The sequence below is a fragment of the Barbus barbus genome (genome assembly GCF_936440315.1).
Source record: "Barbus barbus genome assembly, chromosome: 38".
NCBI classification, from domain to species: domain Eukaryota; kingdom Metazoa; phylum Chordata; class Actinopteri; order Cypriniformes; family Cyprinidae; genus Barbus; species Barbus barbus.
This window is the reverse complement of record NC_136716.1, coordinates 3,730,362-3,744,387: the sequence shown is the minus strand read 5'-3', so window position 1 is coordinate 3,744,387 and position 14,026 is coordinate 3,730,362. Positions and strand designations below refer to the sequence as shown.

Sequence of the window (14,026 nt, the reverse complement as noted above, 5' to 3'; positions counted from 1 at the left end):
TTCCTCCTTTTGTTCTTCCTGAAGACCTGGCACACATCTTCTTCGCTGATTTGAATTGTAGGTGTTGGGGAGAGGAGGGTTGCTGGAGGTGTTAATGGTTGTGTGGGGAATTTTTCAGGGCGGGTGTGGGGTGATTTTTCAAAACGACAATAAAACTCATTCAAGTCGTCTGCCAGGTGTTGATTCTCCACAGTGCTAGGGTATGGCGACTTGTAACTGGTGATATCCTTCATTCCTTTCCACACTGAAGCAGGATCACTGGAAGATAATTTTTTCTCTTGCTTGTCAGAATAATTCCTCTTTGCCACTCTGATCTCCTTTTCCAGTGTGTATTTGGCCTGTTTGTACAAGACTTTATCCCCTTTTCTTTAAGCATCTTCTTTGGCCTGACGGAGCTGTCTGATTTTTGCAGTGAACCATGGTTTGTCATTGTTGTAGATTAGATGAGTCCTGTTAGGAATGCACATATCCTCACAGAAACTGATATAAGATGTTACAGTCTCTGTGAGCTCAATGATCGATGAGATCCAGATCGATGGCAGCGGCTTCAAAAACACTCCAATCAGTGAGAGAGAAACAGGCTTCTATATCCCGCTCTGTTTCATTAGTCCATCTTTTAACAGATCTTAATACAGGCTTTGCAGATTTAAGTTTCTGCCTGTAGGTCGGAATAAGATGAACCAAACAGTCATCAGAGAGTCCTAAAGCTGCTCGTGGAACCGAGTGATAGGCATCCTTTATTGTTGTGTAACAGTGATCCAATATATTACTGTCTCTGGTGGGACATGATGTGATGTGCTGTCTGTATTTTGGCAGTTCACGGGAGAGATTTGCTTTATTAAAGTACCTGAGAATGATTAAAACAGAGTCCAGGTGTTGTTGCTCACTCTCTTTGATCAGATCAGCGAGTTTCTGTAAAGCTGTGCTCACGTGCGCTTGCGATGGAATGTAGACACTCACGAGAATGAATGAGCAGAACTCCCGCGGCGAGTAGAACGGCTTGCAGTTAATGAAGAGTGTTTGTAGATCTGAACAGCACATCTTCTTTGACACAGTTACATCTGTACACCACCTCTCATTGATGTAAAAGCATGTCCTGCCACCGCGCGATTTCCCCGTTGATACTGTGTCCCGATCTGCTCTGATCAGCTGGTAATTAGGCAGATGTAGTACGCTGTCCGGTATGTCGCCATTCAGCCAGGTTTCTGTGAAACACAGAGGAGCAGTTAGAAAAATCCTTGTTTGTCCGGGAGAGCAGAAGGAGCTCATCCGTTTTATTGGGTAGAGAGCAGAGATTCACCTGATGGATGCTAGGCAACGCCGTTCTAAATCCACACTGACGAAGCTTCACAAGCGCTCCGGCTCGCTTCCCCCGCCTGCGCCTCCTGTAGCGTTTGACCAGAGCTACGGCTCCACCAACTACAATGTCCAGCAAAACGTCCGAAAAATCTAAATCTGGTAAAAGATTTTGTGGTGTGTTCTGCCGAATGTTCAGCAGGTCATCCCTGGTAAAACTGATCGTATTTGAAAAACAAAAAACAGGAAAAACAAACAAAAACAGTACAAACACTGGAGAGCAACGCACAATAGCTGCCATCAGCGGCGCCATCTTGGATCTATTCCAAGATGGAATAGATGTTAAGGTATTGACTATGACTGGAGTCATATTTCAGTTTTTTCACACAATATCACTGTAAAGTTTATCTCCCTTTATGTAGGCCTATAAGCACCTCCCTTATGCATGTTATCTGCCTTGCATGATATTCTAGAAAACTCTTAAGACAGTCATCACAGCATATGCTGCATTATTCCACCATCTACTGGTTAACCGTGGTACTTCAACTGTGGTCAGATGCACAAAATGCTCAGGTAAAAGCATTGCATTGAATTGAAAAAAATAGCATTGACCATTTCATTTGCTGCATTCTGAAATGCTGATTAATTGAAGAGCACATGGATGTACATTGATTCTAATTGTACAGTCTGTGCTAATTTCTGAAGACAACTGAACAAGTTGGGTCATTCTTCATTTGTGGTGGCATGTGTTGCCTCCCTTTATACATACCAATTTTATTTATTTCAGAATCAGAATTAGCTTTATTCGCCAAGTGTGCGCAAACACACAAGGAATTTGTTGTGTTTTTTTAAGAAGCTCCTGGTACATACATGCATATATACATACATATCTGACATAAGAACAGAAACATTTAAATAAGATTTAACAATAAATAATCATGTGTATGAATCTGGAACAGAAGATGTATGTACAGATTTGTGCATTATTTACTCTATATATACAACTGTATAGAAAATGTGCATATGTATTTACATAGTAGGCTACTTGAGAGAGAGGCAATAATTAGAGATGGAGAATTAATTACAGGCATGAATTACAGAACACAGGTAATAATTACTGTTAGCTGTTTAGGCTGGAGATGGCATGGAGGAAAAAACCGTTTTTTAAGTTAAGTTAAGTTAACAACTTTATTAATCCCACAAGGGGCAATTCAAGTAGGGTAGCAGAATCACACAGCAAACACAAGACATCACATAGAAGATACAAAAAAAAAAAAAAAAAAAAAAAAAAAAAAAAAACCCGACATGCTTCATAATTCAATTCTTCTTGAAAAAAATAAATAAATAATAATAATAATACAAATAAAAACTAAAACACCTTAAGACTTTAAATTACAAAAACGAATAGCCTCTGGAACAAAGGTAAATTTATATCTATTAGATAAACATTTAATGCTTCTAATAGATATATCGTAATATCGTTTTTATCCCTAGATGTTCTAGTGCACAGAGATCTGTAGCGTCTGCCTGAGGGGAGATGTGCAAACAGGTTGTGTACGGGGTGAGAGGTGTCTGTGATGATGTTTCCTGCCCGTTTCTTCACTCTGGAGTTGTACAAGTCCTGAAGGTTGGGCTGGTGCACTGCAGACCAACTATCATTTCTGCTATCCTTACAGTCTGCTGCAGTCTTCTTATATCTGATTTGCTAGCTGACCCAAACCAGACTGTTATAAAGGAGCACAGAAGCGACTCAATAGCAGCAGAGTAAAACTGTGTCATCTGCACCTGTGGCAGGTTTAACTTTTTCAGTTTACGAAGGAAGTACAACCTCTGCTGAGCCTTTTTTAAGATGGAGTCAATGTGAGTGTCCCACTTCAGGTGCTGAGAGATAGTGGTTCACAGGAACTTGAATGACTCCACTGCAGCCACAGTGCTGTCCATGATGGTGAGTGGGAGGAGTGCACGGGGCTTCCTCCTGAAGTCTACTATCATTTCCACAGTTTTGAACGATTGTTGTGACTGCACCAGACAGCCAGCTGCTCAACCTCTTGTCTGTAAACAGACTCGTCGCCATCCTGGATGAGAATGATGACTGTGGTGTCATCTGCAAACTTCAAGAGTTTGACAGAGGGGTCTTTAGAGGTGCAGTCATAGAGAGAGAAAAGCAGTGGGGAGAGAACACAGCCCTGAGGAGCTCCAGTACCAATATTTGCATATTTGTATTCTGTCAAATCACATTTTTACTATTGCTCTTGTGTTAAAAAATCTTGGGCCTAAATCTACAGTGTTCAACATTAAACGTAAACAGCATTTAAAAAGAGGGGCATCCACACCCAAAACCTACTTGCCATGTTATGAGCAGGTGCTTAGGGAAGTGACCTGTAATTTTTTGCTGATCAGGATATAAAGTGACACCTGATGGGAAAAGCTCAAGTCCAGCTCAAGACAAATCCCTATGCCTGGAATATCAACTAGGCTAACAGATGTTTCCCTGGGCTCATGTCCAGAAAAGAGTGAGAAGATAGAGAGACTGTTACTTGCTTAGACGTTCTCACAGCTCTTTGGAGAGCACAATAATCTCCCGAGATTGCATAGCAGTTGATTTCTTAGTACAAGTCTCATGACTGCTATGAGAAAAGAGGCAAGAAATACTCCTTGGTTGGCCAATATGTACGACACGCCACACAGTGGCCCCAAAAAGTGTTTAGACACTTTCGGGTATGACTCTGCAAAGAATTAATTCTAAGAAAAGCTCAAGTAGGGTAGACTGAGTACATTTGAGACGTGTACAGTTGAAAGACCTTAAATAACTTGCGTACACAAGAACCCCGAGCCGTGATTTTTGCTCCACACATGTGTTTTAGTGTTATCTTTGATCGTGGAAAATTTGAAATGTGTGCGTCATTCCACTCCAAAGATATCGGCAAAAGTTTTTTTTTCCAAGTTGAGATTTTCATTTCACCATGTCCCTTCCACAATGAATAGCTTATTAATCTTTTATGATCGTTATGGCGTACATATATCATTGCAAACGTTACTCTGTGCACTAAAAATAGACATATTTCATGATCATGGTCTTTTCATAATCTAGAGAGACATGTGAGCAAGTCAGTGGGGTACGGTTGAGACACATTGTATCAACTGTTTAGTTGTACAGTGTTATGATAATGATAAAAGTCACATTTACACATGCTACGCAAATTCTGTTAAATTATATTTGTGATATTTCAACTGTCTATTATTGATGGACATATTTTCTAACATGAAAGGACTACATAGCATTTTAAGAAATATACAAGGTGGTATAGTGGGTACAGTTGAGACACCCTTTATAGGTTGCTATGTACTGTATACAGTAACAGTCCAATCATAGAAAATAAAATGCACATGTTTGTGTACTGCTATTACTTAGGGCATTAAGAATCATGCTACTGTTTATACTGTACACCATATGGGTACAGTTGAGACAGAAATGCACCTCATGAGCTAATTGTGGAAAATATAAACTACTTATGGTTATCACTTTATGATATACACAAGCAAAAGAAATATCATGTGAAAAATCATTTCAGCATCTAGTTTTTGTGTAGTGATGAAAAAGCTAATCTAACCTACCAGTTTTAACCATGACAGTGATTTTTGTGACAGATCACACTGTTGTGTGCACTAAACTTATTTTTAGTATTTATCTTCGGAGCATGTTTTCCTATGTTTATTTGAATTAAATGGCGCATTGTTTGATGTTTTGCTATATAGCAGCCAAATAGGTTTGGAGTGTAGATTTACATGCGGCATATTCCCATCCGCTATGTGTTTTTAAACACTCATGTTTAGCATGTTTTATCGAGCGCTGTGACTCTGGAGAAAGCAGAAGAATGTCTCTCTAGCGCCTCCTCTCTCTTGATCAGGTTCTCCTCGAGCGCTCAGCGAGCGACTGCAGCTGGAGAGACAATAACAGCGAGCCGTGCACAGGTAAGTAAAACCTGTCAAAGCTGCCGTATGTGATGCTTAAACGCGATTTATTAGTGTATCCACCGGTTTTCGTGCACTATAGATATATTAAACATAAAACACGCGTGCCCTGTAGCAATTTTAAATCGGCGTCGGTCATGTCATGTTGTTAAATCTGGCCTTCGCTGCTTACGTATTAATTAACTAATGCTCTGAATATAGAATATGCGCTTATTAGAGGGGAAAAAATACCCGGTCTCATCAGAAACAAGATTACTCAAATTGAACAAGGCGTAGATGTAATGGTGTTTATGGGACTTTTCGCCAAATACCCATATACTGTCTTGGTCATTTACAAGATTAAACCCATAGACGCGTAAAACCTTATTTCTGCACGTTTCCTCTATTTCTTATCAGTTGCACACAAATTGCGAGAGCTGTTGCGTGCGATGTGTCATTTTAATACTAGCTAAATATATATAAAGAATTATATATATCATATAAAAGGGATAATGATTTTAAGTGAGGCTGTTTCTTCTTATGTCTGCGAGTTCAGCTCATTGTAAATCGGTTTTGGTTGAAGGATGCTTTGTTGGAGCACCTCCTCCCTCCATCTGTGAAGAACAGAGATGCGGCCATGATTCCAGCTTTTCTCTGTGTTCATGTATCTGAATTCAGCCATCACAGTGTCTCAGTGTCTGAAATCACGCTCTGTGTCTGAAACGATATAATGCTGATTCGGTGTTCAAATAATGGCATGCAACGCCTTTCTTCAACGACAGTTGTCTAATCATGGGATGCATCATTTCATTCAGAAAGCAGCATTATTCTGCATATGTTCACCGCGCTTCTCACATGCGCCCTTCAGTATATTATCACTGTGTTGCATTGCATCCCTGTGGACTGTATGTAATCCGATTTAAAATGGGGGTTGAGTTGAGGATTTTTTGTATTGCCTGCACACGCCTCTCTGGTTGTGTTATTGGGTTGCCTCACCTTTTTATCATTAATTACAGTTGACGTTTTCTATCATTTACATGATTTTTTTTTTTGCCATTCCTAGTGGCTGATTGCTTTTTGATAGTTTAAAATGCTATGATACTGTATTGAGGTGGCTGATTCTGGATTACAGACATGCCCCTCTGACAAGACCCTTCAAAGAACCCTGTAGGGTGTATCCAGAGGCGTCATGCACATATCTATTCAGCAACGCTTTATATGGTCCCTTTTTAACATTCTGTTGACAATAGGTAACCCTACACGTGCATGTCAACTAAATCTTATTAGAGTTTTATCTGATTAATATCTGCTAACTCTATATTGCAATAGTCTCCCAAGACATTACTGACTTTAAGTAACTTTGCAAGTACATGCCAACTCTAACCCTAACCCTCCCACTATACTAATACTCTCCTAACACTCTTAATGAAAGTAAGTAAATATGTAGGAGCAATGCTACTTATAGTCAACAGAATTTGTTAAAGGGACAATCAAAATAAAGTGAAACCATCTATTATTTTGTTTTTTTTTTTATTAGTTTATATATATATATATATATATATATATATATATATATATATATATATATATTTTTTTTTTTTTTTTTTTTTTTTTTTTTTTAATAAACCAAGGAAACAATCAACTGGAATTCTGAAATTGTCAAACAATGACTGCCATGCACTTTCATTGAATGGAAAAGAGCAGCTGTGGCATTTTCATTACAAATAATCCACACTAAAAGTGTCAAATCTAATTCATTAGTGTTCGGTTAATTTAACCAACCAACTGGGGGTTTTTCCAAACACACTAATGGGGAATTTCAGCATAAGCCATTATTAAGGCATATCTAAAATCATAAAATATTACAAACCACTGAATCAAAAAATTAAAATGTACTTGTATAATTAGATACAAGTATTATCTTTGCTCTGAAGAAGGAATAAAAAAATAATAATTAGGTTATTTCTGTCCTTATCACATCACAGTGATTGCTGTTTGTGCTATTTGTATAAACATTACTGTTGCAACAACAACAACAACAAAAAAGATAAACTTTAGCTGCAGCATTATTAAATATTAGCTTATTATTTTTAATGGTCACTAAGCTGCACGAAAACATCTGAGCAAATTGCTGTGGTTTAGTGATATAGGCAGGCTTACAAAGAGCATAAAATCTCTGACATAATGCCATATGAAGTCTCTCATGTGTTGCATGAGTGTTTAATTGGCAAGGCACTGACAGAGGGGTTTCGCTTGCTGCAACACCAGTCTTCTCAGACTAACTGGCATGCGAGGGTGTGATTGGGGTTTCTGCCACAAACCTAGCAGTTTGTGTAATTTGAGGTGAATTTGCAGCTGTAGAGACTTAGGCCATTACCTCTCTGACAGAAGCGTGATGAGCAGAATTCCAGAATTCCATGTCTACATGCATCCACATGGTCCTTTGCCCTGAGAACTTAAGCATGACTGTTCTGGAATGCTGTTGGCCATGAACTGAAGCATATGTAAAGTGGGCTACAAAAGTTTGAGACTACCGAAATAGAAGATCGAAACAACATTTTATTAGTAATTTAATGATCCCAAATTATGACAAATTATATAGTCATAAGTATATAGATGAATTGAAAAATTAATAGTGATTTCAGAATTCAGTGTTGGTTTGTCCTTAAAGAAAGCAGTACTCAAGCTGCATGAATTCCACAAGTTGGTGCAAAACCTGATGATCCATCTTATACTGCATGACAAGCACCTGAATATTTCTTATATATTGTTCATAAATTTCTTTTTAATACATTTCTAAATTCAAAATCCAAGTCAAGTCAAAATGTATTTGTATAGTGCTGTTCACAATACACATTATTATCTTAAAGCAGCATGATGTTAATGTTTATAATATGCCGTATAATCACATTTAGCTTTTATATTAGAGCTGGACGATTATATATTTTAAACCTGGTTGTATATTTGTTCAAATATTAGTAAATATATGAATATTAAAAAAATTAAAATATGTATTACTTGATGGACTGGGCTGCAGTAGTAAAAGAAAAATAACATGTTTAACATAGAGTACATCACTTTCTGAAATGAATATTTGTCTTTCCACCCCAGTACAGTGGAATCATTCTACACCCAGTTCATAAGGGAGTGACTGACTCATCATAAGAATCATTTCACATGCTACTGAGATAATAGAGGTTGCTTATGTCATCATCACAGCACTCAGAATGCTTTTTGTGGCATCAGATTTTACAGTCTGTATTCTTGACATCTAATCCAATATCAGGCTCTGTAGACTGCAAGGATCTTATGCAATTATGATCTGGTGGATTTCATATTGAAGAATCCTTTTTGTTACCCCGTTATGGGACTGTGTTTGAATTCGAACATGACTGGCCCTGCCCAAAAGGAGGTTGGGATCGAGAGCCGAGAGAGAATATGAGAGAGGAGTAACTGTGCTTCATAGCGATGCAGAGCAAATTTAGGTCAGGGGTACAAGGGTAGTCATCCGTGATGAGAGCATCACAGACATTCAGCTATTCTAAAGCACACCCCCAGCGCGTGCCAGTGGAGAGTGGCGTTTTTCAGTTTGGTGCCAGATAAACAAGCAAATAAACCCTAAGGAGATACATTCAGACTTTTCCTGGTGCCATCCATGGATTTATTGCTAAATCCAACCAAGCAGTATTTGACATGGTCAGATCTGTTGATTAGAGATTTGCCTGGTTGCATAACAAATAATACCTGTCGAGTTGGTACACACACACACACACACACACACACCAATGATTTTGTTTTAAAAAACAATTATTAGAAGTTGAGCAGGTTGTCTGTCTGGACCTCAGTGCAGCCCATAACAATCATAGAAAATAATTAGAAATGACCAACTTATCCTTCTCAATATTTGATAGATGTGATGCTGCTCTGTTTATTGTTAGGATGACAACATTTTTAGATTTTAGGCAAGAAGTTTTAGTTACATCTTTAGCTTGGTCTGCCGCCTCATCTGACTTGTCAATGTCAAAATAATCAAGATGTCCAATCAAAACAAAGAAGGCTGTACTGTTTCACATACCAAACATGAATTCAGTTTTTGAAAATGTTAGGTAAGATGCAAGTAGCCAAACAATGAATATTTGACAACTGTTTTATGAACAGTAAGATCCAGTGATGCAAACACACTGGTTACAGTATATCAGCATATTTTCAATAACAAAACTATAAGAATGAATTGCTATTTTAGATGTTTACTAGATTTATTGGCATTAGAAGCACAGTTTAAAATGTTCCACAATATGACAAGCACCACACACACTGACAAGAACAGCTGAAATATTCCAGAAGTTTGTTGACGTCCTGTCAGAGTAACAGTGGGAGCATTGTTTCGTGAGACATCTTGACGCTCCATGAGAAGAATCAAATGTTCCCACGTCTGTTTGAACTATCACTTTCACAGCGTTCAATGAAAGGGGAAGTGTATGTTCACAAGGAAGCATTCGTCTGCATCTATTAGTAGCATGCAGTCTAGTTTGAAGCTGAAGTTCAAACCAGACTATTGAGATGATCCAGAGTGCCGTCATGCTGATTATTCATGTATTGGAGAAAGAAGCAAAGCATTATTAAAATAATAATTAAAAAAAAAAAAAATCTTATTGATGTTATGTGATACAAGGCTTATATTCAGAATGACTTAATAACATATTACTAAGTATGTACTGTATACTATGCACAGTATGCACGTTTTCTGTATGCATGTAATACACGGATGTGCTTCCACAATAAGCAGTATATAACAGAGCACAATGCATGGTAAAATGTATCCTACGATGCAATGGTCCTTGATAGTCTGCTCACAAAACAGAATCATATACTATAAATTTTGTTATCAGATTTCTATCATGTTAAAGGGATAGTTCACCCAAAAATGAAAATTCTATCATTATTTACTCACCCTCATGCTGTTCCAAAGTCGTAAGACCTTCGTTCAACTTCAGAACACAAATTAAGATTTTTTAATGAAATCCAAGGGCTTTCTGACCCTGGATAGACAGCAAGGCCCAGAATGGTAGTAAGGACATTGTTAAAATAGTCCATGTGACATCAGTGGTTCAACCGTAATTTATGAAGCTATGAGTAGTGTTGTTTTTGGCGGCCTGTTTTAATTTTAGTTTTAGTCTAGTCTTTGTGTGAAGCTGTCATTTGAGTTTTTATTAGTTTTAGTCACGTTCATACTCTTTTTAGTCTAGTCTAGTTTTAGTCGACGAAAACTGATGACATTTAGTCTAGTTTTCGTCGATGAAAATTGTATTTTAGTCTCTTTTTAGTAATACAATTCTATTTAACCCAGTCAATATAGTATAAGTACCTAGTAGTACAGACGAAACCAAAATTTTCTTTTAGCCAAAACCATTTCAAACAAGGTTATCTTATTATATTATTGTTACCTTATAGACTCAAGAATACATCCATTCCAGACACGGAAGACGCTCCGATTTGAATTTACAACATTTATTTTACCAACCAAACATGTTAGAAGTACACACACATCTCCCAAAGACGAACCCCGGCTGGCCGGCCATCGGTCCCTTTCTCTGTGTCAGACTTAACTTTGTTGTCGTCTTCTAAATAATGCCGCGAGTGGGGCTTGAGGAAGTGATGTCGCCTGCGTCTGCGCAGTGCGACCTGAAGTGAGACACCGGAAACAGAAATACTGCAAAATAATAATAATAACGCGACTAAATGAGACGAAATAACGTTATAACATTTCGTTTAGTCTCGTTTTAGTCAACGAAAATGACATTTTAGCATAGTTTTTATTTTGTAAACCACATTTAGTCTCGTTTTTATTCGTCAACAATATTGCATTATACATTTAGTTATCGTCATCGTCACATGACCAGCATTTACGTTGCGTCTCGTGTCGTTTTCGTCACGTGATAAAGGTTCTTCAAAGACTGAGATGGAAGAGAAGAAATCGTCGAATAAAGTCGTTATTTTTGTCAGAAAATCCAAAGCTTTTGGATTTCATCAAAAATATCTTAAATTGTGTTCCGAAGATGAACCAAACGTCTAATGGGTTTAGAACAACATGAGGGCGAGTAATTAATGACAGAATTTTTATTTTTGGGTGAACTATCCCTTTAACTGTACAGCATCCACATGTAATTTGATGATGTCATGTGACAACTCTGTACTGTTTAAAATGTTTAGAGTGGAATAATGAATTCTGTTTCATTTGTGAAGTGTGAACTGCACAATTATTCAATAATAAGTTTTAGTTAATGTTTTTTCTAAGTTTAGTTAAGTATTTCACCACCAATTGCCTCATTTTAAAAGGAAGAACACCATACTTATTGCCACATGTTGTCCATTAGCAAACTCAAACGAAAGACAACTGTGATCTGATCTTGTGTCCAGGCAACTATACATATTAACCCTCACCTCTGCTTTGCAAAAAGAGATTCATTTGAATTCCTGCGTTCAGTTACTGACACTTCAGATGGCTTTATGTGTGTGCTGTGTAGTAAATATATCTTTGCAGAGTATCGCAGGTGCTGTGCAAACATCTATGTTGATCTTGTGCTTTCTCTAGCTGCACACACCCTCTAAATCACCCTGTTTATGTGGGTTTGCAGAAGGGCCATGAGCAGTGCCAGGATCATCATTCTTGTTCCTTGAACACACACACACACACACACACATTAGAGAGCCAACTGTGCACGTTTTTATGTTTTAACACTCAGAATGAGGCACCGCCACACAAAAGACAACAGATGTTAGTGCCTGGTTAGATGGTGTTCTTCAACTGCCCTTGGAGGCATGTGGTGTTATGGTACTAGGTGGAGTCAGGACAATTTTAAAAGGTCTTTTAACTCAAACTCATTGGACATACAGTGTGGTCCAAATGTCATGTTGAACATCATGGATTCAACATGACATTGATTTACATTTGGAAAGTTATGGCATAAATGATAAACAGATTGCGATTCTGCACTATTTAGGTCACTAATAAAATTAACAAATTCGTACAAAGGAGTTCACATGATCAATGTGACCGATGATCAGATGTTCCTGCTTCCATCGAAGAACAAGATGTTGTTTTGAAATTCTCAAATTATATGGGATAACATGATCATGAATCGTGCTTTGTTGGTGTAATTAAAGCAAACGGGTGGCATACCAAATACTAAAATTATCTGAAATGTAAGTCATGTCAGTTCAACTTTTCACTGCAGTTGGGATGATAATAATGTAAAATTAGTAGAATAGATTACAAAAATGCTCAAGTCTTTTGGATCCCACTGTCTCATAGTCTTTTTGTTATACTGTAGAGTTTACTTGCTCTATTTGAAGATGTGTATATTAGGTAAACAGTGAATGTTGAGCAGTCATCACATCCCCAGTGTAGTTTGCTTTGAGAAAGGTGAGAGAGCAAAGATCCTGAATCCTTGAGCAAATTCTGTGTTCCAGACAGCTTGTGTGCCAGATGCACATAAAACAGGTGAGATTTTTTCCCACTGCCCAATGCAATGACCTGGAAAATCCACACAGGTATTTATTATTTTTTTCTTTTGGCTGTGGGTTTTAGTAAAGCAGAGCAGGGTGTATTGAATAAATGCTAATGGGTTACATCAACAGCTGTGTTTATAGTAGTAGTGAAGATGCTGGTAATGGTCTACAGCAGTATTAGGCTTACTTATTCCCTCTCTAAATCATGTAGATCTACTATAATATGCTGCTCATTACTCCAGTCAATTCATGGTTGACACTTCTGAAACCTCAGATGATGAAACTAATAATGCATGAAGCTTTCTCATGTTTTTTGTTTTTAGAAATTAAGAAAAAAATAAATTAATACTTTTATTCAGCAAGGATATGTTAAATTAATGAAAAATTGATGTTAAAGACTTCATTGTTACAAAAATCTGTTTTAAATAAATACTGTTCTTTTTAACTTTTTATTAATCTAAGAATCTTGAAAAAAGTATCACAGTTTATAAAAACATATTAAGCAGCACAACTGTTTCCAAACATGAATAATAAATCAGCATATTAAAATGATTTCTGAAGGATCATGTGACGTTGATAATATTTTAAAGTATATTAAAATAGAAAGCTTTTATTTTAAATTGAAATAATATTTCACAGTACTGCCATTTTTACTGTATTTTTCAGCCATGAAAAGTGTAAGAGACTTGTGTATTGAAAAGTCAATACATTCCCATTGCTCTAGAAAGAAAAATGAAAGCACACACACACACACACACACACACACTGTCTCTAAGTGCTACAAGCACACACGTCAGAATGAGCTGTCAGGATATCTGGAGGGCTGGGCGCTGTGTAATGAGTGTGTGTTTGTATATAGGATGAATAGCGCATCAGGATGGCTGTGAAATATCCAACATGTATAATCTGCTTTGGGCTGGGTAGCTAACTAAATATCCTTATAACAAGTACCACTAATGGGATGGATTTTCTATACTAGCGATTATAGTATTACAAAATGATTATGTAGTCATGAGCGGGAGTGTCCCCTGTAGAAACAACAATTGCGTTCAGTTGAAAAAAGGGTGTTTTCTGTAATTTGGCAATTAGATTGTTAATTACATTCTGTCATCATATAAGTCGTGAGTCTTTCATCTTACAAATAAGAACATACCAAAACAGTTTTTCAAGTGCACTGTGTTGTGCGATAAAATGGTTTAATAAAGTGACTACAGAAAGGCTTGCTGGAGGTGAATAGGGACACGTTTGCTTGACTGCACTATTTTAGGCT

General features: G+C 37.3%; 1 protein-coding gene across 1 annotated transcript in view; it reads left to right on the top strand.

Annotated features, from left to right (window-relative positions):
* Nucleotides 1–5,213: 5,213 nt before the first annotated feature.
* Nucleotides 5,214–14,026, top strand: part of LOC306857314 (uncharacterized protein) — a 31,187-nt gene continuing 22,374 nt past the window's right edge. The window contains exon 1 of the mRNA XM_079397208.1: nt 5,214–5,268. The gene's annotated coding sequence lies outside the window, so the exon portion shown is untranslated. The remainder of the gene's footprint in view (nt 5,269–14,026) is intronic.